Source organism: Podarcis melisellensis, assembly GCF_964234715.1.
Source record: "Podarcis melisellensis genome assembly, chromosome: 1".
Lineage (NCBI taxonomy): Eukaryota > Metazoa > Chordata > Lepidosauria > Squamata > Lacertidae > Podarcis > Podarcis melisellensis.
In genome coordinates this window covers 114710820-114734046 of record NC_138528.1, presented here as the reverse complement: position 1 = coordinate 114734046, position 23227 = coordinate 114710820, and the positions used below count along the sequence as shown (strand labels likewise).

The 23227-nt window shown below is 45.1% G+C and overlaps 1 protein-coding gene across 3 annotated transcripts in view; it reads right to left on the bottom strand.

Moving 5' to 3' along the window:
* WIPF1 (WAS/WASL interacting protein family member 1) overlaps nt 1–13034 on the bottom strand; it is a 61048-nt gene extending 48014 nt beyond the window's left edge. Inside the window, exon 1 of one of the 3 annotated variants that reach the window (XM_081931058.1) lies at nt 12727–13034. The gene's annotated coding sequence lies outside the window, so the exon portion shown is untranslated. Of the gene's footprint in view, nt 1–5964; nt 5986–6046; nt 6310–12726 lie in introns of those variants that run through there. The other 2 variants (XM_081931059.1, XM_081931062.1) reach the window with 2 other exon arrangements.
* Nucleotides 13035–23227: the final 10193 nt, after the last annotated feature.

The following is a 23227-nucleotide window of genomic DNA, read 5'->3' as shown; positions in this document are numbered from 1 at the left end:
AGCTGAAATAGGAGAATTTTACATTGGTACAAAGCAAGCTTGGCACATCTTGCTCTAGAGTCTGAAGGCTTCAAACGGAAACTTTGTTGAAACTTGGAAAACTTCTCTGTGTGTGGGTGTGTAGAAATCTAACTTTCTGGTCACCAGTGACATGTGCTTATTTGAAACTTTGTGAAGCAGTTGCTTCAGGTATGCATTAAATACTCATACCAACGGGAGACTTTGTTCTATATCTCACATGCTCTAGTTCACCCCAATAACTAACACCTACTGTTCGCTAATTTGCAGCAACCTAAGGTGCTGATAATTAACAAAAGGAAATAGAAGCAGCAGCAGGAGTCATCGGGGAGAGCAGTGGCAAACCAAACGCCACGTTTTGCGATGCAACACAGCATGTCAATTGTACCGCAACAGTATCTCGCTTTGGAATGAGAAAGAGAAAAAAGTAATGGGAATAGAAGAGGGAAGCGAACAAATTCAGAGGCCAGTGCATAAAGTTACATCAAGCTATATAATTATGGACCTTAAGAAGGGGCAGCCCGTCCCATTTTGCCGCCTGAGGCAAAACAGGAAAGTGCTGCCAGCACCAGATTTAGGCTGGTGCACTGAGCTGAAGGGGTGCAAAATTGAGACAATCCATAATTGAGAAGATCCATTTAGGTGTGCCAAATTTTGACCTCGCACAGGGTGGCTTATTACGAAAGATTACCAAAGTCCACTCAGGGTCGTGCCCCCCGTTAAAGCCTCCATTAACTGGCTTGTGTGGCGGTACCCACAAAGAGTTGGCGATAGTTGGGTCTGGCAAGATATTCATGTTGACACATTAAATGATTTGTAAAACTGCAAATCAAACTCTATGCTTGCTCTTCCTGTGTATGTGGCAATTATTATTTCTGTGGTGTTTCTTCCTGTCCCGTTATGGCAGAGCGGAACTGGAAGCAGAGGCGAAGCGTTTTGGATACTTTAACCACGTTATATAAAACATGATCGCTAGATATCTTAAGAAGTCCCCCAGCACATGCACATTGACAGTTAGGATGGCTGGAATTTCAATCAGCACAGAGGAATGAGTTCCTGAAACTGGGCCAAGATTACAGGAAAGGCTGCCAGATGGCTGCCTCCTATTATATCAAACGAAGTAGCATTAGGACATTTGAAATCTGCAGCAGGACGTTGTGTGGAATACTGTAGCTCTCTGCTCCCCGGCCAGTAAATATCCAAGTATTTGGATTTGAAAATAAGCAGCGGAGTTAACACAGGACACTGAACCATCTGGTTATGTTTGGGCAGTGGAAATTCTTGTGCATGAATTATTATTCTAAGCTGCCTCAAGACCTGTTTTCCAGAGCGTTTGGAATAAGCCTGCAGTACCACTCAGACACGCAAATTAATAAAGTGTAATGCTCGTATTTCTCACACTGTCTTCTCAAAAGGCTTCAGAGCACATATCTAAAACACCATCCCCCCCCCCAAACAGTGATAACTCTGTGAGCTGTAGCAAGCATTTTAAGATGGTTTTCTGTTTCTACGCTATTACCGATAGAACTGGGTTGCTCTACAACTCTTCCAGACGTGGCATCGGACCTTGCCTCACAAGTTAGGCAGGAGCCTAATGCGAAACTCACAATTAAAGCCTTGCTGTATTTAATGCGGGGAGATCGGCAATTAGCAACGAGTTTAGCAAACACGCTGTCTCGATAACTGCTTTCTGGCTCTGGAATTCTCTGCCTTTGAAGGTGTGCCAAAAGTAGAGGCTGATCCATCTCCCAGAGGAAATGCAAGGTCTTTTTAATTCACTAAGCATGGGCTTGCTTTAATGGTACATGTATGCAAGAGTATCTTAGATCCTTCCAAAATCCCATTGATTGTGGATAATAAACTTGCTATCAGCCCTGACCTTTCAAGAACAGGAGCAAGACCATAAATGCAAACTATACGCTTCTAAGAAAAGCAATCCCTCCTCTTCACTTGGTGTCGGGTCATAGAGATGCTTTTAACAGACTGACACAAAATGGTTCTGGGAATCTGCACTGATTCTATTTAGAGACCAGCTGTTGTTGCACAAGTGCTCATGTGACTCTTCCCAATAATAAGTGAGGCTTGACGCTGCCAGCATTGTACACAGGAGGAAACCAATTGTTGAGGGACTCTTACTGCCTTTGCAGCCCTCTTATGGTACAGTCAAACCTCGGTTGTCGAACGCAATCCATTCTGGAAGACTGTTCGACTTCCAAAATGTTTGACGACCAAAAACTGAAACCGGAAGCCTCAATAAAATAGGGAAACTCAAAATGGGAGCCACGTAACACGTTTGACTTCCAAAAATTGCTCAAAAAATGGAGCAGTTACTTCTGGGTTTTCGGCGTTCAGTAGCCAAAACATTCGAAAACGGAGCCATTTGAGAACCGAGGTTTGACTGTACCCCTAATCTGCACAATAGCACATGCTATCTCCAGGGAACAGAATCCCAAACCTAGGAATCTGCTTTTGTTAAGAAAGGAGGGTGTTTGTGCATGGAAGGCTAGTTCAGACCCTAGTCTGAGACAACCAGGCCATTGCCCAGCTAATAAATCACGTTGTACACTGACCAAAGAACATTTCAAATAAAAATCAACATGTCTGGAACCACAGGAGCAGCAAAAAACCAAAAAGACAAAAACAAGAACCTCAACCACTCAAAGCATATGCCTAAATTTTAATCACAGGAGAGGAACTTGTCGGTTAGTGCGAAGTTCCCATTTTAGAAGCCACATAACTGCAGCTCAGAGTTTGCAGTTTTCTTTCCTCATGAGAGTTAAAAGGAAAGATCAGCTGAATTTAGAGATGATGGAAGCTAAAAAAGAAAAAGCATGGCTGAAGCACTAGCCAGCTTCTTCAAAAGCTACAAGAAGGAAAAACAGAAGGTTGCTCAGATTTTCTTAGGTCTCCTGGTTCGCTAATTTGTGGGGACAGCTATGCTTTTCCTCCCACAGTGACTAAGTATGGTGCAATTGAGGAGCAGAGGGGATTTCCATAGACAAATCAACTTTGCATAAAACTATCGGCAAGCCACATTTTGTAACCAGCTGTTTTCATTCTCCTTTATGTTTAACTGACATGAGTTGTTTAAACTGTTACCCCCCTCCCCCCGTTTATACCCTGATTGAGAACAGAACGGCAACTCTGAGGTTTTAAAACTGAAGCAAATCAGAAAGAAAGTTGAGAGCAAGACTGAGCCATTTTTAAAACAACCAGAACTAAATTTAGAAAACAGTGCTCTCATTTTATGAGTAAATTTTACTTTTGAACTGCACTTCCCCCAAAATCAGCTAGGGGTGGGAATGACAGGAGATCCCAAAAAACAGCACACAGTGGGAGGAGAGGGGAGATCATTCTGCTAGGCAAGCAGAAAATGCTTGCAAGTGAGGAATGATTGTAACTTCGTGGCATTTACGTGGCATAGTAAATTGGATTATTTTAACATCAAAGCTAGCTACGAGATGTGGGCATTACCTGGAAACATTTAGATCTATTTTTTGAAAAGCAAATTAGCATGGACGGTTTCCTTTGATAGACTGATAAAGGGTGAATTCAGAAGTAATGTCAAGCCATAGTTTGCTGTTATAGGAGCCTCAGAACCACACATGCCCTCCCTCTTTAAAGCATAAGGAAAAGTCCGAGTTTCTTGTGTATCAGAGTGCTGGTGCCCTGTACCTGATAGTTCTGACTCTGCTCTTCCCTTGGCACAAAATGGATAAACAGGAAGCCTTGACTTTGCATTATGTCCAAACCAGGGATCTGTTGCTCTCTAACAAGCCATGATCGCTAGTCAACAACAATCATGGCTTGTTAAGTTGCCTGAATTGCTGGCCAACAAGCCCATGATCCCTCGTTTGGACAGAACACAAAGCCAAGTTTCTCCCTTCCGCCTGCCTGGTTTGTTTATGCTGCTTACACCAAGGAGGGAGCAATTGGAAAGTGAGCACTGATATGCTGCTGCTCCTTCTTGTCAACCACAATGAGCCAGAAAATCTGGCTGATTGGTGTGTGAGAACGCAGTCACTATAACCATGGCCTGTTGATACAGTTTTGCCATTTTGAGGGCAAATGCAAACCATGGTTGCCAGTTCAGCTGCAACAGAAACCTACAGAAGGGAAGGATTTAGAGCCACTGAGAGGAAGAAGACCCTTAGATTCCTGCATGCAACAGAAAATCATGGTTTACTGTTACATCTGAACTGGGCTTTGGGATACTGGAAAAGCACAATACTCCTAGTAGGAGAATTATGGAAGTTGAAGTCCCAAAAACCATGGGGAACACCATGATGGCTACCCTTGTTTTAATGTGGGCAGTACTAGATCAATAACAACTGGGGAGTCTCTCGGTCAACCTCGTGGGTGTTTTAAACCAGGAAACATGAAGAAATGTGACCAACAGCTTTCAAAGTGTGTATTGTATATTTTTATCTCCAAGATGTAGCCTGGATTAGTGCCCTTGTGCAATTCCATATCATTGGTGTGGCCTCAACCTTCCCCCCTTTTTTTGCAATACACATGTAGTCTGGCATGGTATCCAGGCTCATCTTCCATGCCAAGTTAACAGACAATTGGGCCTTATGCAATGCACACAGCTGTCAGTGAGCATCATTTGCGCATACAACCCTCCCTACAGTCTATCACTACAATGTGTTTTCTGATGCTTGCAGCAGTTGTGGCTTTCATTGTTCCATCCGATCTCTAGGATTTAAAGGATTGTGCTGCTTCCTGCTCACAACAACTGTTTTATGCTGTTCTCTTAGGCCTGCTTATCTTAATAGTGTCCATAGGGCTGTGTGTGTGTGTGTGTGTGTGTGTGTGTGTGTGTGTGTTTTAACCGGTCTTAACTGCATTATATTTTGTAAGCCACCCTGGAAACTTGGTTGAAGGGGCAGAGTAAAAATATACAAAATAAATTACAACAACTTCTGGCTGCTTTCTGATTTTAACTCTTCATATCAGCTTGTATAAAAATAAAAGTAACCTTCATCGTAGTAGGATAAGGATAAAATGATGCCAAGTTTGAGAACCTTGGGTCCTTCTTATGAAACACAAGTAGATTCTACAGCTGCTAGAAATTAGCAGATGATTTTACCTAACTGAGTGCCAAGTTAGCTGTCTAATAAATCCTTTTTTTAAAAATTGAAACTGCATTTCAGAAGCCAAAAAAAAAAAAGCAACTATATTTTAAAAAGGGCAACACTAAACAGCACCACAAGGTCAGTTTTCTGCTATTCTAGCACCGCTTTTCCTACATGGAAGATATTCACAACATTTCCTGGAATGGTATGGACCATGCTAGTCCTACTCAGAGTAGAGCTACTGAAGTTAACACACATGACTAGCTTAGGTTCATTAATTTCAGTGAGTAGGACTTTCTTAGCTGAATACAACCCTGAATCTGGAATTTGAACCCCAGGACCGGTCCTACCCTTATGCAGTGAGGCAACAGAAAGATCTCAGGTAGAAGATAGAGTTCCTTTATATTGAAATCAAATTCACCTTCTAGAATTGGGAAAGACTTGCTACAGAAAACACCAAACACAAAACACACACATTAAAATGGACAGTATTCTCCAGTGTAAGAGATAAAAGCTGATTACAATGCCCATCTCTATATCTCTGTGTAGACAACATGATGTTCTCCAAAGGCCAGTTCTAGAGGTTTCTTCAAAAGGTGAAATCCAGTGATGTTCATCTTCAGTGAAATGCTCTCCTGCTCTTCCTGCAGCCCTCTCCCAAATCTGGGATACGCTCAGAGCATATTTGGGGAGGCACAGGGGACTGCAGGTGGGGAGGAGGAGGGGAGGAGGAGGGAAGGAAGATCCGCTTGCACAACACTGGATGTCACCCTTAGTCTCCACTTCTTACCCAACATAGGTGAAGCCATTTCCCCCCTCACTTCAATTAAAGCATTTTCCATAGACATCCCCAGAAGGGTGACCATACCCGAAGCAGAGTCATTATGATTCTTAACACACACAAACCCCACTGCCCAAGCAAGAGCCAACACACTTTAAAAACGTCTTACCAGACACCAGCTCCTTCCTTCATCAATGCCCCCTTATGGTGACATCGAAGGAGATTGCTTCACACCACTGCAAGGCGGAGCAGGAATCCAGAGAGGTCCCATGAAGTCGGTGAGAGGCAATTTCTGAAAAACTTCTGTGTGGCTTCCTCTAAGGGAACTATAGCTCATTAGCTTCCTTATAAGCATTAAAAGTTCCTTACTAAGGCAGCTTCCTGTTTGCAATCCTGTTTGCTTTTAATGCATCTCTGCAGCGGCTAAAGTTCTAAAACTTTTACAGAGGTTTCCATTATTTAATTATCCAACCCATAGCACAAGGCCACTGTGATCCAAACACTTATTTCATTGTTTAATTTCCTGGAAGAAGCACCCTGACATAAAGCTGTTAGCACTATTCTCCCAGTTCCATTCAGAAACCAAACAATATCTTGTTGATTCCTTGCTGCACAGTCGGTAAACCCCTTGTGCCACATCCAGCACAATGCATACCAATGTCACAGCCATACATAAGAGGCTGACTTCATGAGCGCCAGCATCAGAAACACAGTCTGCTGTCCTTCTTTAGTAGCATTCCATGCCAATAACTCCAAGGGCCTGGGCAGATGTTATGCTAACCATCTTTTAAGTGGCGATAAAGGGACCAGAAGCAGGTTGCATGCTTGCCATCGACCTGAACCATGGTGGAGAATTACCATATTTTTTGCTCTATAAGACTCACTTTTTCCCTCCTAAAAAGTAAGGGGAAATGTGTGTGCGTCTTATGGAGTGAATGCAGGCTGCGCAGCTATCCCAGAAGCCAGAATAGCAAGAGGGATTGCTGCTTTCACTGCGCAGCGATCCCTCTTGCTGTTCTGGCTTCTGAGATTCAGAATTATTTTTTTCTTGTTTTCCTCCTCCAAAAATTAGGTGGGTCTTGTGGTCTGGTGCGTCTTATAGAGCGAAAAATACGGTACATCGGTTATCTGCATTAATGCCAACTTATCTAATGCGAACCAGGATTCTCTATGAAGGAACAGAGAAGAAGTAGCTTCAAGAGCTAGCTTGCCTCCCTTCAGACAGTCACTACTTTTGGGTGGGATTCAGTTACATACTGCTGAATTCGGGTTGCACACCTAAAGCTGCTTTGGAGCTCTTGTGCAACAAACCCACTGACCCTCAACATTTTTCGCAGTAAGGAAAATGATGGGGAATTGCACTGGGAAGAGTAGGATAACCTTTGCATGTAGGATAACCTTTGAAGGAACCACTGGAACCAGCCATGATTACTATTCATGTAGATCAAGGTACCCAATGTGGTACCCTCAGCAAACCTATGCCAACATATCTAACTTCCCGGCAAACAAATTGCGCAGTAAATAGCCAGTGCTGCAAATTTTGTATGAACAAATCGGGATGAATGCTCAATCCACAGGTTGCCTGGAAGCAGATTTGGTTTCAAGTCCTAGGTAAGAGGGACTCCTGTTTAGCATAAAGTGGGATTAACATATTTGCTAATGCAATGCTTAAGGCTGGCAGAAGGGAAGTTAATGGGAATTCCATACATGACTGAATTCCATCTATCCTCCCAAGTTCTATTAGGAATTCTACCTAGACTTTAATGCTTTATCTATTGTCTTTTCACGTTCACAGTTTGTGGGACACCATGGCGGGCACAAATCATCACTCTACCATTGTACCCAGTTGATTATGGCAGCATATACATTCCCTAAATAAAACCAACGGACAACCGCAACATTTATTTAAGCCCCCAGTTAAATTGCTGGGTCCCCAAGCAACCTACAGGAAAACAGTTCAGTGCAACATTGAAAGACTATTCAGTCCTTGCAAGAAAAGAACCACAAAATCTAATTGCGCCATTCCTGTGCAACAGTTATGTGTTACAGAAAAACCTTTAGCAATTTAATTATTCATATTTTACTCAGCACTCCAGCAAGAACCATTCCAACATTCATGGAGAAAACTTACGAAAGGAGAAATCAAACAGAGAGGAAATACTGAAGCCTGAGAAAGTAAATATTTCCTTTTAAAATGCTTATTTCTGCATGCATGCATGCATGCATAAGTCCCATTAGTTTGAGCTGGAGAGGTGACACACTCTGCCATCAGTGTCAATTAAATTTCAGGCGGATCAGACATCTAGCATCTCATTGTGTCACATGACAAATTTAAATCATGAGCAAGATGTAGCTATCTCACAGTTATAAACAATTAAGCAGAAGAATTTTATTGTGCCCTAAAGGGCTAGTCAGTGCTGTCATTAAGCTCTTAATTGGAAATACCCAATTTACTTCCTAGAAAATGAAAACGAAACCCAGATAAGCATTATCAAGAAACTAGAAAAGAGAATATGAAGATAATTAAAAGTGAAATCACTCCTCCTTGCCCTGGAGCACCTTGTCACAAACACTGTTGTTGTTTTTGTGTGTAAGCTGTGCCTGATATATATTTGCAGTTTTCACTTTGCAAACATAGGCTGGTTATCCAGATTTAGTCATATTCGGAGCAAGCCCACTGATTTCAAGAGGCCTACTCCAAGTATGAGTAAAGTTGGGTCTTGCTAACAAATGGCTCCCCTCCCCCAATACTTTAATGTTCTTTAATCATGGGTTCCTTTTGGGAAATGCCTGGGGGTGGGGAAATGATAATTGATTCCAGAGAAGTTTTATCACCATCTCAAAACCGATGAGATTCAATCGAACAATAAGAAATGACTAGCAAAACGACTGCTGTTCCTTACAATTCCCCAGCGATGGCATTCCTCACAGCTGCTACAACAGAAGAACCAACATAAGATTGGCAGGGGAGTGGGGTGGAAAGAGCAACATATGGATTTGTAAAATAAGTTAGGGTTGACATACATCCAGAATTTCCCGGACAAAGCCGGGATTCGGCTGCCGGAACAGTGTTTGGGTGGAAATCGCTAAAAACATTCAGGAAAATCAAGCCTCATGGCAACACATGTCGTTGGTGTCGTTTTTGGTGATGTTCCTTAAAAATAGCTCAAAAACTTTGTTTTTTGAGATTTTGCCAAAAAAAAGTTCAACATCTCTTGTGTCCAGATTTTCAGTTTTTGAAACATGGCAACCCTAAATAAGTGAATGCATGCAAGGAATGTACATCACACATCTGCACAGTGTAAATGCCTACATTTGCTTCCAATGCAATTCAGGCTTCTTATTTAACCTTTGGAAGAGGCACCGGTAGATATGCACGCAGTAAAATGTGCCTCAAAGCAACAATAAATCCTTTAACTAAGATCCTGACATGATTCATATTATCTGCTGCAACTCTTTTGACTGTACAATTCACATTTTGCATGAAGGTAACTGCCAAACAGGCACGTAAGTTGACAAGCAACGAGGAACAGTATTTGCAGTCTCTGCCTTCGGATATTTTTCATCTTAGGATAGGTTGCTCAGAGTGGCAAACAAACTGTACAACTTTGAACTCAAGGGTTAAAATGATGTCAGAGGTCATCTTGTCCACGCTGCTGCTGATACAGGAAACTCACTACTATTGCAACATTATTAGATATGGGCTTGTTTGTTTTTAACTGAACTTTTTTAGTATAATAAAATGGGTTCTTAAATGTTTTCAACATATATTCTCAAAGGAGAATTCTCAGCAGTCCCATCCAATGTGGCCAATGCTCAGGGATGATGGGAATTGTAAGTTCAGCCAGAGACACAGGTTCCTCAGACCTGTTTAGGAAGAGTAACAAAGGAGAATTCTGTGCCATTTCCTTGCAGCTGAAAAGCAACCCCTCCTTGAGAGAAAAGGAACGGGTAACAAACAATACGCTCCTATAAACACGAGAGTTTGCGAATCATGCAAAAATCAAGTAATTTACCCCTCAGCAACTCAATAAAGATGTAACTTAGGGTCCTGACTTTTTTTTTTAATCCTCATCCCTGGGTCCCCCTCATTCAGCTCCGGCCCAAGACATTTCGCCGCTTGAGGCAAAACAAAAAATGGTGCCCCTCACTGCTTTCCCCTCAGCTGCCTGAGGTGACTGGAGAAGGCCTGGGAAAGATCCAAGGCAGTGAGGGAGAAAAAAGGAGGCCAGGGAGGAGCAGAAGGCATCAAGTTTCTTGAGGGCCTGGATCTGTTCCCCCTCCCAGCAGTACTCAGCCTGCTGCCTGAGGCGACTGCCTCACCAAGGTTAATGGCTGGGCCGGGCCAGGCCTGCCCTCAGTCCCTATACCTCTGCTCTGTCCTTTCAATATTTATTCATACCACCTCTCTTCCAAGGGGAGAGTTAGACCAGATGTTGGACTACAAATCCCATCATCCTTAACCTTCAGCCATGCTGGCTGGAGCTGATGGGAGTTGGAGGACAACATCGTCTTGAGGGCGCCATGTTAGCTACCCCCCCCCCCCAGGTTATGGCCAACCGTAGCCGTATACGCTTAGCGCTGAAGTAAATTCACAGTCTGAACAGTCTTACAGTTTGCCATCCAAAGGGGTGGGGGAATGCAGGTTACTTCAGAGTATGGCCAGTTCAGGCCCTGTTGTTGCATCTGAGGAGATTCCTGCTCATTTTGCTGAGTGAGGCCCAAATCACCACACAATCACCACTCCAAACCGTCACTAAAACTAGCAGCCACAAAAAGGAAGAGGGTGGAATCCAGGCGGCAACTGGGAAACAGAGCAAGGGGAAGTTGCAACACGACTTGCGAATAACCGAGGATCTCTTCTCGATTAATTACATCGTATTTCCCTCTCCCTTTCGCCCGATTTATTCTTCTCAAACTCTTGCCATTTCAATCTGACTCCGTTTCCACCGTACAGAGAACACAATTCTTCAGCGTTCCTGCGCTACATTGTTTTATACATAATGCTCCTTGTCTTGAGAGCTAACGGTAAACCTTTGCACACTATTCCAGAAGCAGGACCCTGCTCATCTCTTGAGCATTTGTAAGGATGCGGGAACCGCAACAGTCAGCTGAAGGCTTGCTGACCCATTTCATTTGAGAATACTTCCCGATCTGTTTTCAAAAGCGGGTGGAGTGGGAACAGCAAAAGCGACTGGGGATCTTGTCACATAAATCACACAAAATACAGAAAACAGAGTATTTGTACGCATGCCAGGGAAGAGGAGGGAAATGTTGAACTTTAATTTTATACATAAAGGAAATTGAAAGCCGTTCAATAGCCATTTGGCTCTGAAGCAGTTGCTAACATTAGCTCATGATAGGCACAGGAAGGAGGTAATAGCCAGCATCACATACTTGAGCAGAGCACTGTGGGAATTTTATAAGCGCCTCTTCTCTTCCGTTTTTCTTGAAAGAAAAAAAAAACCACAACCCCCCCACCAAAATTCAAGAGATTCAAATGACTTGTACTAAACAGAGAAAATCCAATCAAATCAAGCATGAGGAAGTTGAAACCGAGACAGTGATGCTCTTTTATAGTAAGCTGGCAAAGTTGCTTGCAGAAGCCATTTCCAAGTGGTTTGCAGCTCACTCTAAGGCACAGCTGAGGAGATATGGAAGTCTGATTTGATTCACGCCTGCTTAGAAACATAGAACTGTAGACTTGCAAGGGACCCCAAGGGTCATCTAATCCAGCCCCCTGAAAGGGGGAAACATCCCTGGAAGTTCTAGCTGGGGGGGAGCATTCTCTCTCACACATCCTCTCTCTCTCATACATCAAAACATCACTTGATATGACACTTATCATACGCGAATGCAGAAATCAGCTGTAGTTAAAGCACTATCAAAACCCTTTCCCGAAACAGAGCCAGGGGGTGGAGGGGCTAGCCAGGTTTGGGGTTTTTTGCCCCAAGTGAAGTCTCCAGAGGGGTGCAACTGAGGCTCGCAACATATGCAAATGTGCATGTGTGTGTGTGTGCCAAACTGGGTCTTTGCCCCAGGGGAAATAAAGCCTAATTTCATCCCTGTCCAGACACCCACAACTGCCTTAGGTGAAAAGAGAGCTCTCAAGCTGATACAGAAAGCAGAGACGTCAATGGAACATCAGCATGAGCCTCTGGATCGTTCACAGTCGTGGGTTCAAATCCCACTTTGGAAAATTAAGATTCCAGCACTGCAGGGGGCTGGACTAGACGAACATCGTGGGTCCCTTCCGATTCTATGGCTAGAAGGGATTTGATTCCATTTCTTTAAAAAAAAAAAGGCAAGGGTTAACGCGGGTTCTGAAACTGGTTCTACTTTATGAGCCACATCTGCTTACCGACGCCCCTCCTCCGCTCCCGGCGCCCGGGGGACGTTTCTAACTTAGGCAGGGGCTGCGGAGGGAGCGGCGGCCTGTGGGTCGCCCCGACGGAGACGTTCGCCCCTCTTTTACACCCCGCTTGCCAAAAAGCAAACAAACCACAAACCCTGCTCTGCTAAGCGGTGGCTCCTTCGGCCAGATGAGCTCTGCAGCAACCCCGGCTCGCCTGGAGCAACAGGGGCGAGGACCGAGAGGTCGGCCCGGGATCTGCAGCAGAAATTTGGGGAGGGGGTGGCAGAGGGAGAACCCCAGACTGGAGGCACCTCTCCCTTCTCCTGGTTTAGTTTTTGTTCTTGGGGTGGGAAGATGGGAGGAGCCGCCTCCCCAGCAAAAGTAACTGACCGATGCTCACATCCACACAAGTCAACACCCCTCCAAAAAACAATCATAATCATCACCGTTATTGTTAATTGTTTTTTTAAAAGAAAAGTGTGAAGGATACCAACCTAAACTTCTACTCGCGCTCTCCTCTCCCCCGGAGCCATTCAGAGGTTGCCAATTGCCCAGAGCCCCTCCAAGAGAGAGAGGGAGGGGCGGAAAAAAGCCCCTCCGCTGATCCAGATGTTTATGGAAAGGCAGCGGCGCGAGCGGAGGGGGAGGCGAAGAGGAGGAGGAAGAGGAAGAAGAAGGCGGCGAGACAGATCCAGAGAGCAGCCCGCCGCCCAGAAGCCGCTCCCCCCTCCGAGATCCGTCCTCCTCCTCCTCCCCGGGTATAGCAGATCTGGGGTCAACCCAGGAAAAGAGAAACGGGGGCGGGGCAAGAGGGGGGGGAAGGATCTACTCCCCCCCTTGCGGAGATCTGCTCAGATCTTGTGCGAACTGCGAACTCTTACATCCGCGGGGGGTGGCTGCCTCCCTGCCTGGGTGGGTAAACTTAAGGCTCGCCGTTGCGCAGGCGGGACCTTTCAGCCTCGGGTGGGGGGCAACCTATTTTTAGAGCCCTCCAGCAGGATCTCGTGTTTTTTTGTGTGTACGCAAAGCAGGAGGAGGAAAAAAAGAAGGGGTCCTTCTGGGCTGGTCCTGTATTAGAGACCCCCCCAAGCACTCCCTAGATACGCACACCGCCTCTTCTCAATTGCATTATGGATTGTTTACTTTTACGCATGGGTTCAACTCCCTGCAATGGTTTCCCCCCCCACCAGTGAGCATGCGCGCGACCTGCAGGCATGCCCAGTATCCACCAGAAGCGCCCCCTGCCCGAAGCTGCTGCCCTTAGCCTGCCCTTTACACGCAGCGCCGAGACAAGCAGATCTCTCTCAGTCCGGATAGTGGAGGTGCAAAGGGCAGGGCAGGCCCGAAGGACAAAAAAACGGCAGCGGCAAAATGTGCTGTCTTGCTGATCTAGAATGCAAAGAGGATTTATCAAAGGGTAGTTGGGAAACAAGTCCGGCCCGGTGCTGTTAGGCGTGACAGCCAAATATTTTTATTTTCCGAATGTGATTTAAATAGCTGTCGCTGCCTGCGCGCTGCTGGGCAAGAGACTACCCGGTAGTTAAAACAAGATGAACATGGAGTTAAGTCTTCAGGTATAAATAAAAAAAATATTATTATTATTCAGCAAACCCCCTCTGATCAAATCGGCCAAGACGTTCAGATGCATTTAATGTTATAGAATCATTATTTTACTTACTGAATTTATATACCGCCCTATACCCCTGGGGTCTCAGGGTGGTTCACAGAATAAAATCAAGATATAAAAAAAAATCATAGCATTCAGGGCCATCTTTACCTGGGGGTGCAATGCGCCGAATTCTGGGGGGCGCCAAATGTATACCTACTGTCCTTGATTGGCGGCAGTGAAAAGCAATGGAGTGAAAGTCCCTGCCCCCCTCCTCCATCGCTCTGTTACACCATAGCATCAAATATTTTTTAAATTTTAATTATTTTATTTTATTTCAATACCGCACTATACCTGAAGGTCTCAAGAAAATAAGAGCTCAGTAAAAGTTAACTTGGGATTAAGTAAAAGTTAACTAAATTTGGGGGCGCTGGGCGGATTTTTGCACCCCGGCAGGGCATATTCCAAAGACGGCCCGGATAGGATTCAAATTCTTTCTCAGCTATTTCATCCTAACAAAATGCACATTTGTTTGTCACTTTATATCAGATCTATCCAGATAGACAACTTCTATCAATAGTGCTGCGTATTTTCTTTGGGCAGAGTCCTGGTGACTAGAACAGCTGCAGGAATTTAACTGGCATGGAGATGATGCAATGCTAGGAAATGTCACCTGTGCAGTGTTGAGTTCTCCCCAACCAAACCACCTCACAGCTGCTAAAGGCTCAGGATCTCTGCCAGGGGGAAAAATAAAGGGTGGCAGTGGTTTCAGACCAGCTGTTCTCTGAATCTGACAAAGGGGCTGGTCATTTCTAGGGAAAGTTTGTTCTCATTATTTCCGGTCAAGTCTTTCAGCTGGAGTTCCTCCCCCACTCCAACATATCACACCCTTATGGTCCACATTAGCTAATCTGGAAAAATTCTCTAGTTGAGTGGACATGTTGCCCAGGATATGAATGTAAATATAAATAAATTCATACCCTAGGCAAAATGTCCACTCCAAACGGCTTACAATACCTCAAACAAAGATCAGTAACAACACTATCAAACCATGAAGCAAAAATACAATGGTACCTCGGGTTACATTCGCTTCAGGTTACATACGCTTCAGGTTACAGACTCCGCTAACCCAGAAGTAATGCTTCAGGTTAGGAACTTTGCTTCAGGATGAGAACAGAAATCATGCTCCGGCGGCACGGCGGCAGTGGGAGGCCCCATTAGCTAAAGTGTTGCTTCAGGTTAAGAACAGTTTCAGGTTAAGAACGGACCTCCGGAACGAGTTAAATACTTAACCTGAGGTACCACTGTAATGTTGGTTTAAAAAACACACAACCCAATATGGCTAGAGCCAAACAATAAGGAGAAGAATAAGCAGAAGAGCACAATCAAAACCAAGCAGAGGAAAAATAACTTTTTTAAAAAATGCCCACCAAAAATAGCAATAAAATCCTGGTAGTTCTCTCACTGCGAGAATTGAGGTTACAAGGAACTAGGCAGAGCAGAGGGCCTTCTCGGTAGTGGCGCCCGCCTTGTGAAACACCCTCCCATCAGATGTCAAGGAAATAAACAACTATCTTACTTTTAGGAGACATCTGAAGGCTTTAGGGAAGTTTTTAATGTTTGGTGTTTTTAATATTCTGTTGGGAGCTGCCCAGAGTGGCTGGGGAAACCCAGCCAGATGGGCGGCATATAAATGATGATAATGATGATGATGACGATAATGATGATGATGACGATAATGATGATGATGATGATAATAATAATAATAATATCCCTCCCATCTGGCTGGGTTGCCCCAGCCACTCTGGGCGGCTTCCAACACATATAGAAACATTTTTAAAAAAAACACACCAAACATTAAAAACTTCCCTAAACAGGGCTGCTTTCAGATGCCTTCTTAAAGTTGTGTAGTTCTTTATCTCCTCGACATCTGATGGAGAGGCGTTCCACAGGTGGGGCGCCACTGCCAATACAACTAGTGGCATATCAATAATGACTGTGGTTTGGATTATACACCATTCTATAGGAAATTGCTAGGGAGAGAGTTCTGCCTTTGAACACCATGACAGCCTTGGCATCTCCTCCGATTCGTATGCTTCTCTGAATTCGCCAAGGCCTCAATTTCTATGTTTCAGGTATCCATCAAGTCTATGAGCAGTTACACAGTGTACATGCTGTATTCCCCCCCCCCCACTCCTCCTCTGGCAATACACCTTGTGTCCCTCCTTTTGTAGACTGGATTTTAAAGCCATTGACTTAGAAGTACATTGTATTTCTTTCAGGGCAGTTTGACTCGTGTGAAGGTGCTTTGTCCCTACGTACCCACAATATCCAAACGAGGTGCTTTGCTTTGAAATGCTCCCACCAGTGTCCATTGACCTCCCAAGAGTTTATTGTCCTTGCCTTGCCTCTAATGGCCTCGATTACATCTGTCTGGGGAAGGGCGGGGGGGGGGGGAGAGAACAGTGGTGCTCTGGGGACACAGATGCCACAGGCAAAGGGGCAGGCAGAAGAAAAAGAGCCCCATTAAACAGTAGGGGAGAGATGTTTTTGCTTCTCTGCTTTCTCAAGTTGCAGGATGTGCAGAGGTGTGGAAAGGTCAATTACTTCTTCAAATGATGCCCGCAAGCATCCCATCTTGATTCACATAAAAAATAGCATTAATAGGCAGGCTGTACAAGTTTCCGGGTGTTTCTCCCCCACCCCTCTTCTCTTCAAACTTTGTTCTGTTTTGGTTTTTGCTCTAAATCTTCCTTCCTTCCTTCCTTCCTTCCTTCCTTCCTTCCTTCCTTCCTTCCTTCCTTCCTTCCTTCCTTCCTTGGCTTTGGGGGGAAATCCATCTTGTGCCGTTGTACAAGTTCTTAGGATAGGGCTTGCTCACTGCTGTCTCAGGCTCAATGTCACAAAACAGGACATTGCATAGCAGGGAAGTTTCAGGCACATTGTGGCGCAAACATTTAGTTGGGGTGCACTGGGACCCAGGCATAGCTGTCAACAGTCCCTTATTGGGCGGGAAACTCCTTTATCCCGTGTCCCGCTGCTGTCCCGGATTGATGATGTCCCTTAAATTTCCCGGGTTTCATGCTCACCCGGCTCAGGAGGGAAGCAGCGGCTCGGGGTCCTCCACCCAGAGAGAGAGAGTGCACAAGCTGCCGTGTCTCCATCTCTCCCTTTCCCCCCTCAGGGGTGTGTTGTGAAAGACGGGTGGCGGCGGGCAGACAGGCAGCCCCTCTCTTGCGAGGCTTCCCGCCGCGCTGCCAGGGGAAGCCAGAGGCGGCGGCGGCCTGAGGGAGGAGGAAGAGGAGGGGATGGGGAGAGACATAGAAGGGTGGCTGTAGTGGTTCTAGGGGTTGCTCGTGCGTAAGCCGGTGCTTATCTCCCCAGCTGGGTGCAAACTCCTGGCTGGGTTGCCAAAATGAACCTTTTCTGTCTGGACAGCCACTCACCCGTGGCTGCCTCAATCGCTGGCAGAATCCGTCAGTGGGCGTTTCTTAAACTTCTTCCAGCAAAGAAGCTCTTTGACGCCTAGTCTCCTCCTACTCTCTCTGCGTGAAAGCCTTCTGCGCAAGGAGGGTGTGGGCAGCGGAGGACCCATGCTCTCCCCTCTGGTCCCCGGCGAGGAGTCATGGAGCCACCTCGCCGCTTCCCCCATCTGCCCCCCTTCTCCACTGGTGCTACGCTGATTCTCTTCCCCAGAAGATGGGCTGCTTCTCCCGATTCCTGGACGCTCTCTGGAATCCCTCTGGCTTTTGCTCTCTCCCTCCGGCACTGATGGCAGTTCCCTGACAGCGGCGCTGCAACCGCCTCATGCCGGGGGCTCGTGGGCGGCGTGGGCAAGAGTCTCTCTTCCTCCCTCTCGGGTGGGGAAGGGCGGCTGGAACTCATAAGCTAAGCAAAATCCCTTATTTTGGCTGCTGATCCCTTATTTTTGAGGCCGCTGGTCTCTTATTTTCAAATCTGTGAGTTGACAGCTATGGGCCCAGGTCTCTAAACCATGCTCCAGGCCAGGTGTGGGGAACCTTTGGCCCTCCAGATGTTGCTGAACTGTCAGGCCCAGCAGGGCTGGTCAGGGATAATGGGAGTTGGGTTTCAGCAACATGTGGAGAGCCAAAGGTTCCCCACACTGTTTGGAGGGATGCATTTGACACACTTTGTAAGAATAGGAAGTGGTAGTGATCACCCACTTAGCAGCTTTAGTTATTCTAAATTGGAAAACCACCACTAAGTATTGGAAATAAACCTTATGTGCAGTACATGGGAAGAATTATTTTATTTTATTTTGCTTTAAAGAGGGCTGGAAATTGCCTTTCAGTGCAGCTATGAGCAAGATCCTTTGACTTCCTATGCTATATTGTTTCCAATATATGGCGAACCAGAGCAGCGCACGGAAACGGCGTTTACCTTCCCGCCGGAGCGGTACCTATTTATTTACTTGCACTTTGATGTGCTTTTGAACTGCTGGGTTGGCAGGAGCTGGGACCGAACAACAGGAGCTCACCCTGTCGCGGGGATTCAAACTGCTGACCTTCTGATCTGCAAGCTCTAGGCTCTGCCTCCACAGCGCCACCCGTGTCCCAGTAGTTTGACTTGAGATACGACAAATTCATATTTGCGCACTCGGAAGCCCTGCATTATGTTGCTCAACATTTAAAGGGCAGATTAGCCAAATATGCAACTGAATCATTCTACTTTGGTTTTTTAATGGCTTTGGATCGTCTGGTGCATACACAGAGATGATTATTATTTAAATAAAGACCACCCAGTAAAATTTGGGACCATGTTTTGATGAGGTAAAAGAGTAACTGCTGAAAAATGCAACTTTTGCAAGCCACCAGCAAGGTAAACAAACCCTACTGGTGATGAAATTCATCATTACGCAATATTGCTTTGCTGTGATATTCCACCATGAGTGATGTGGTGTTGGTGTTGCTCTTCGTAATGAGGCCCAGGCCCAGGATGGATTTCTAGCACTGCAGAGAGCCGGTCTGATGGATGCTGTGAAAAGTAATACCCAACACTGTTATCCTAAGCCCTGTCTTTTTGCCTTTGCTTCTTCCTGCAACTCCTTCTTGCAAATGTGGAAACAGGAACTGCTTAGTCAGCATGAGACTCATAATGCCTCTGGGAGAGAGGAAACCACAGCAAAGAGGACAAATATACACTTAAAGTGAACAGAACAGTGGAGCCGTTTGAAAATCCAGCCCTAACGACAGAGTGAGCACAACAGGAAATGTTTTAAAACTGTGGATCCAGCAGTTTGTGACTTGATGAAGCCCGAGATGCTAAGGAGGAATTGATGTTTGCAAGTGTTCGATTTCTCAGCAGCGAATGCCAGGAAGCCGAGACGGAATTTGTTTTGCTGTGGTTCACTTCCAGGCAGAAATTAAAATAGAATTTCTGTTTCTGTGGCATTCGGTTGAAATGAAAATGTCCAATTAACATTTCTGCACTGTGGGCATAAGTCCCACTGAAATTAGGGGGACTTACAGTGGTACCTTGGTTCTCAAACGCCTTGGTACTCAAACAACTTGGAACCCAAACACTACAAACCTGGAAATAAGTGTTCCAGTTTGCAAACTTTTTTCGGAAGCCGAACGTGCTCCATTTTGAGTGCCACACTTCCGTTTTGAGTGTTACGCTGGCGATTTGAGTGCCACACTTCTATTTTGAGTGTTACGCTGAGTTTTTTGCTATTTATTTTGCGTTTTTGTTTTTGCAGCTCTTTTTTCTTTTGTTTTTGCAACAGTGTGGAACCCAGTTCAGCTACTGATTCATTGATTGATTGTGTGACTGCAGCACCTTGTTTATTGTTTTGATTTTATGGATCAATAGTCTTGTTAGATCAGGCATAAGCAACCTCCAGCCCTCCAGATGTTTTGGCCTACAACTCCCATGATCCCTAGCTAACAGGACCAGTGGTCAGGGATGATGGGAATTGTAGTCCCAAAACATCTAGAGGGCTGAAGGTTGCCTATGCCTGCGTTAGATAGTAAACTTCATGTTAAATTGCTGTTTTAGGGGTAGTTTTTAAAAGTCTGGAATGGATTAATACATTTTGCATTACTTTCTATGGGAAAGCGTACCTTGGTTTTGGAACGCTTTGGTTTTGGAATGGACTTCCAGAACGGATTAAGTTTGAGAACCAAGGTACCGCTGTACTTCCAAGTAAACATGTATGGGACCAGAGTTTAAATGCTTCAATCCCAATTACATTTGCTTGGGAAGGAACACTTTTTCTTTTTTTTACATTTAGATATGAATGAGTTTAATATTATGTACACATTCCCAGCTTAAAATGCAGTGGGGTCATTTTCATTTGCAGGTCACTGTACGCATTGGTAGAATTGGATGTGTTTCCTTGTCTCCTGCTGTCTGTCCAGACTGGAGGGGGGGAAAGGCAGGGATGTTGTTATAGGGCATATGTTTTCCAATCGGATCAAAGCTGGTTTGCGGGGAAATGCATTAAAATGCAGCGTTTCTCAAGAAACTACAGGATAGGTGTGGATTGCAGCTAACATTGTGTGTCCAAGGCTTGAGAAACCAGTGGTGGGGAAATTAACATGTTTAACTAGAGAAAAATCATTACTGACATTTATTACAGAGTGGAAACTTCTTATGGACTTTTTGCATGAAAGAGAAAAATGAACTGGCAATATCTGGATTTGAAGATGGAAAAAAGATTGGCTTATAGAAAATAGAACAACTGGTTGTTAACGAGTGAATACTACATTTAGCTACAGGACAGAGAACCCGAAGTCTTTAAAAACTTTTTTCATTGTCTTTTCTTTTCTTTTATCTTTTCTTTTCTTTTCTTTTCTTTTCTTTATCTTTTCTTTTCTTTTCTTCTTTTCCATTCTCTCCTCCATTCCATTTTAGGTTAGATTTCAGAAGCATTTCTTTATTTCAGTGTACATATTATAAAAAGGTACTTATCTTTGGATAAGTATCAATAAGTATAGATTTTATTTAAATAAAACAGTGGTGTGAGTGCACTGGGTGTAGAATAAATGGCAGTGTGCAGACAGCCTAAGAATAGGATGCAAATGATTTGAGATCTTTTTTCTCAGCAAGTCTGAAATCCTAAGTTCTCTTAGAAGTCCCACTGAACTCAGCAAATCTCACTTCTTAGTAAACATAACATAGGACTGAACTGCACATATGCACTGGAAGAAAGCAATCTACAGTCCCCGGCCGATGCAAATTATTTGCCTCCCTTGACTGTCAAAGATCAAGATTGCAACCCAGAAACCACAGACCATCAGTTGAGACTCTCTCCATGTTGTCAGGATCTATGGATGGCAGACAGCCGCAGACTGGTGTCCCACATGATAATAATGAACTCATTATCTGACCGTGGATCCTTATTTAGCAAAAATGAACCATCCAACACAAGAGGGAAGCATCATCAGACTCAGGGGAAATCCCAAGGTTTACAGAAGTAGATTTTTTTAAAGGGGGGAAAGAACCCCTAAGGCAGTGAGGTCCAGCGCAGAGGGCCTTCTGGCGGTTCCCTCGCTACGAGAAGCCAGGTTACAGGGAACCAGGCAGAAGGTCTTCTCGGTAGTGGCACCCACCCTGTGGAACGCCCTCCCATCAGATGTCACAGAGAAAAATAACTACCAAACTTTTAGAAGACATCTGAAGGCAGCCCTGTTTAGGGAAGCTTTTAATGTTTAATAGGTTATTGTATTTTAGTGTTCTGTTGGAAGCCGCCCAGAGTGGCTGGGGAAACCCAGCCAGATGGGCGGGGTATAAATAAAAAATTATTATTATTATTAGAGGGTTGATGAATAAGTGTGAATGGGGTTCTCTCCCACCAACCTGTCAGTTGTCACCCATCTGCCTGTCTTCTCACTTACACCAGAAATTGTGCGATCTGTCAGATTCCTCCTGAATCTGTGACATGTAGAACTCAGCAGGGAGGAAGGGGATGGGGACAACTAGAATTACCGGTAGTTGGCTCTGGCTTTCAGCTCTGGCGCCACCTGCTGTTAGCCTCCCTGCTTTCCACCCTACTCCTAATGGGCATCAGCCATCAGTGCCCTAAGAGAGAGAGGATCCAGCAAACCCCCAAATGAGGACTTTTCAGTGGCCAGGGAATGGTGATTGTTGGAGTGAGCAGGGGTGAGTGGAATAGGATGAGGGAGGGATGTAACTGAGTGCTCTGAAAGAAGGCATGGCTGGCTGGCTCCCTGAACAGGAACACTGTACATTGCAGTGCCTTGTCGAAGGTCCCACTTGTGCAAAGAAATTTCTCAGGCAGTTCCTACCTTGCTTACAGTTTGGACTCTTCCTAGGACTGGAGAGCCTCTGTCCCTGCTCACCACAGCATGCAATCCTTCCTGAAGCACCAGACACCGCTGGGCCATAGCTGTCAACTTACAGATTTGAAAATAAGGGACCAGCGGCCTCAAAAATAAGGGATCAACAGCCAAAATAAGGGATTTTCCGAACACAGGAATGTTCGACTTCTGAGCCCCTCTGAGCCAAAGGCAGAAAGCCCTGCCTGCAGCCAAACGAAGCCTCAAGCGGTGCTTCCCACAGCGCAGCAACCCAGCAAAGGGGATGCAGCAAGGAAAACCACCGTCACCTCTCCTCTGCGAAGCGCTGAGCAAAGGCGAGTCCCCAGGCAACGCGGCCGATTTGATCAGCACAAGGAATGCAGGCTCCACCCCCCAGTCATTCTTAGACTCCTTATTGGGTGAGCAATGCAGCCAAGCAACACAGTTGGAGCTTCCCTCCTCCCTGGCCAGCAGGGAGGGAGGGAGAGGAGCTGCTTCCTTTGAAACCCGGGAAATTTAAGGGACATCATCAATAAGGGACAGCAGGGGGACGCGGCGCTGGGATAAGGGACTTTCCCGCCAAATAAGGGACAGTTGACAGCTATGCTCTGGGCATTGATGAAGGTGGAAATTTCTTTTGTACTGAGAGCTTCCTTGAGCAAAGCACACACAAGACAGAAACCATTTTTATGCCAGTTTTTTCTGGTAGGAATGTGAGTACTGTATAGGTGGGAGAAGATGCTATTTGAAAAAGGCGGCTCTGCTTCTCTGCTACGACTTTTTAAGGATATGTGTCAGTGGCTCTTTGCAACAGCTACAGCGAGCATCTGTGTTCCAAAATGGGCAATAAAGTTTTGACAAAGGAGAATTATTTTTTTAAAAGGCCTTGATGTTGATATAGGAAAGGCCGAACAAATAAATACATATCTGAATTTATTTATTCTCTCCTGTAGCATGGCAGGATTGTGTTCACAGGCTAGATAGGTATCTTATTATCTTCCATGGTAACTTAAACCATAAAATAGAGGGGGCGAGGAATATATAGCAGAGCTGTCAACTTTTCCCTTTTCTTGCGAGGAATCCTGTTCGGAATAAGGGAATTTCCGC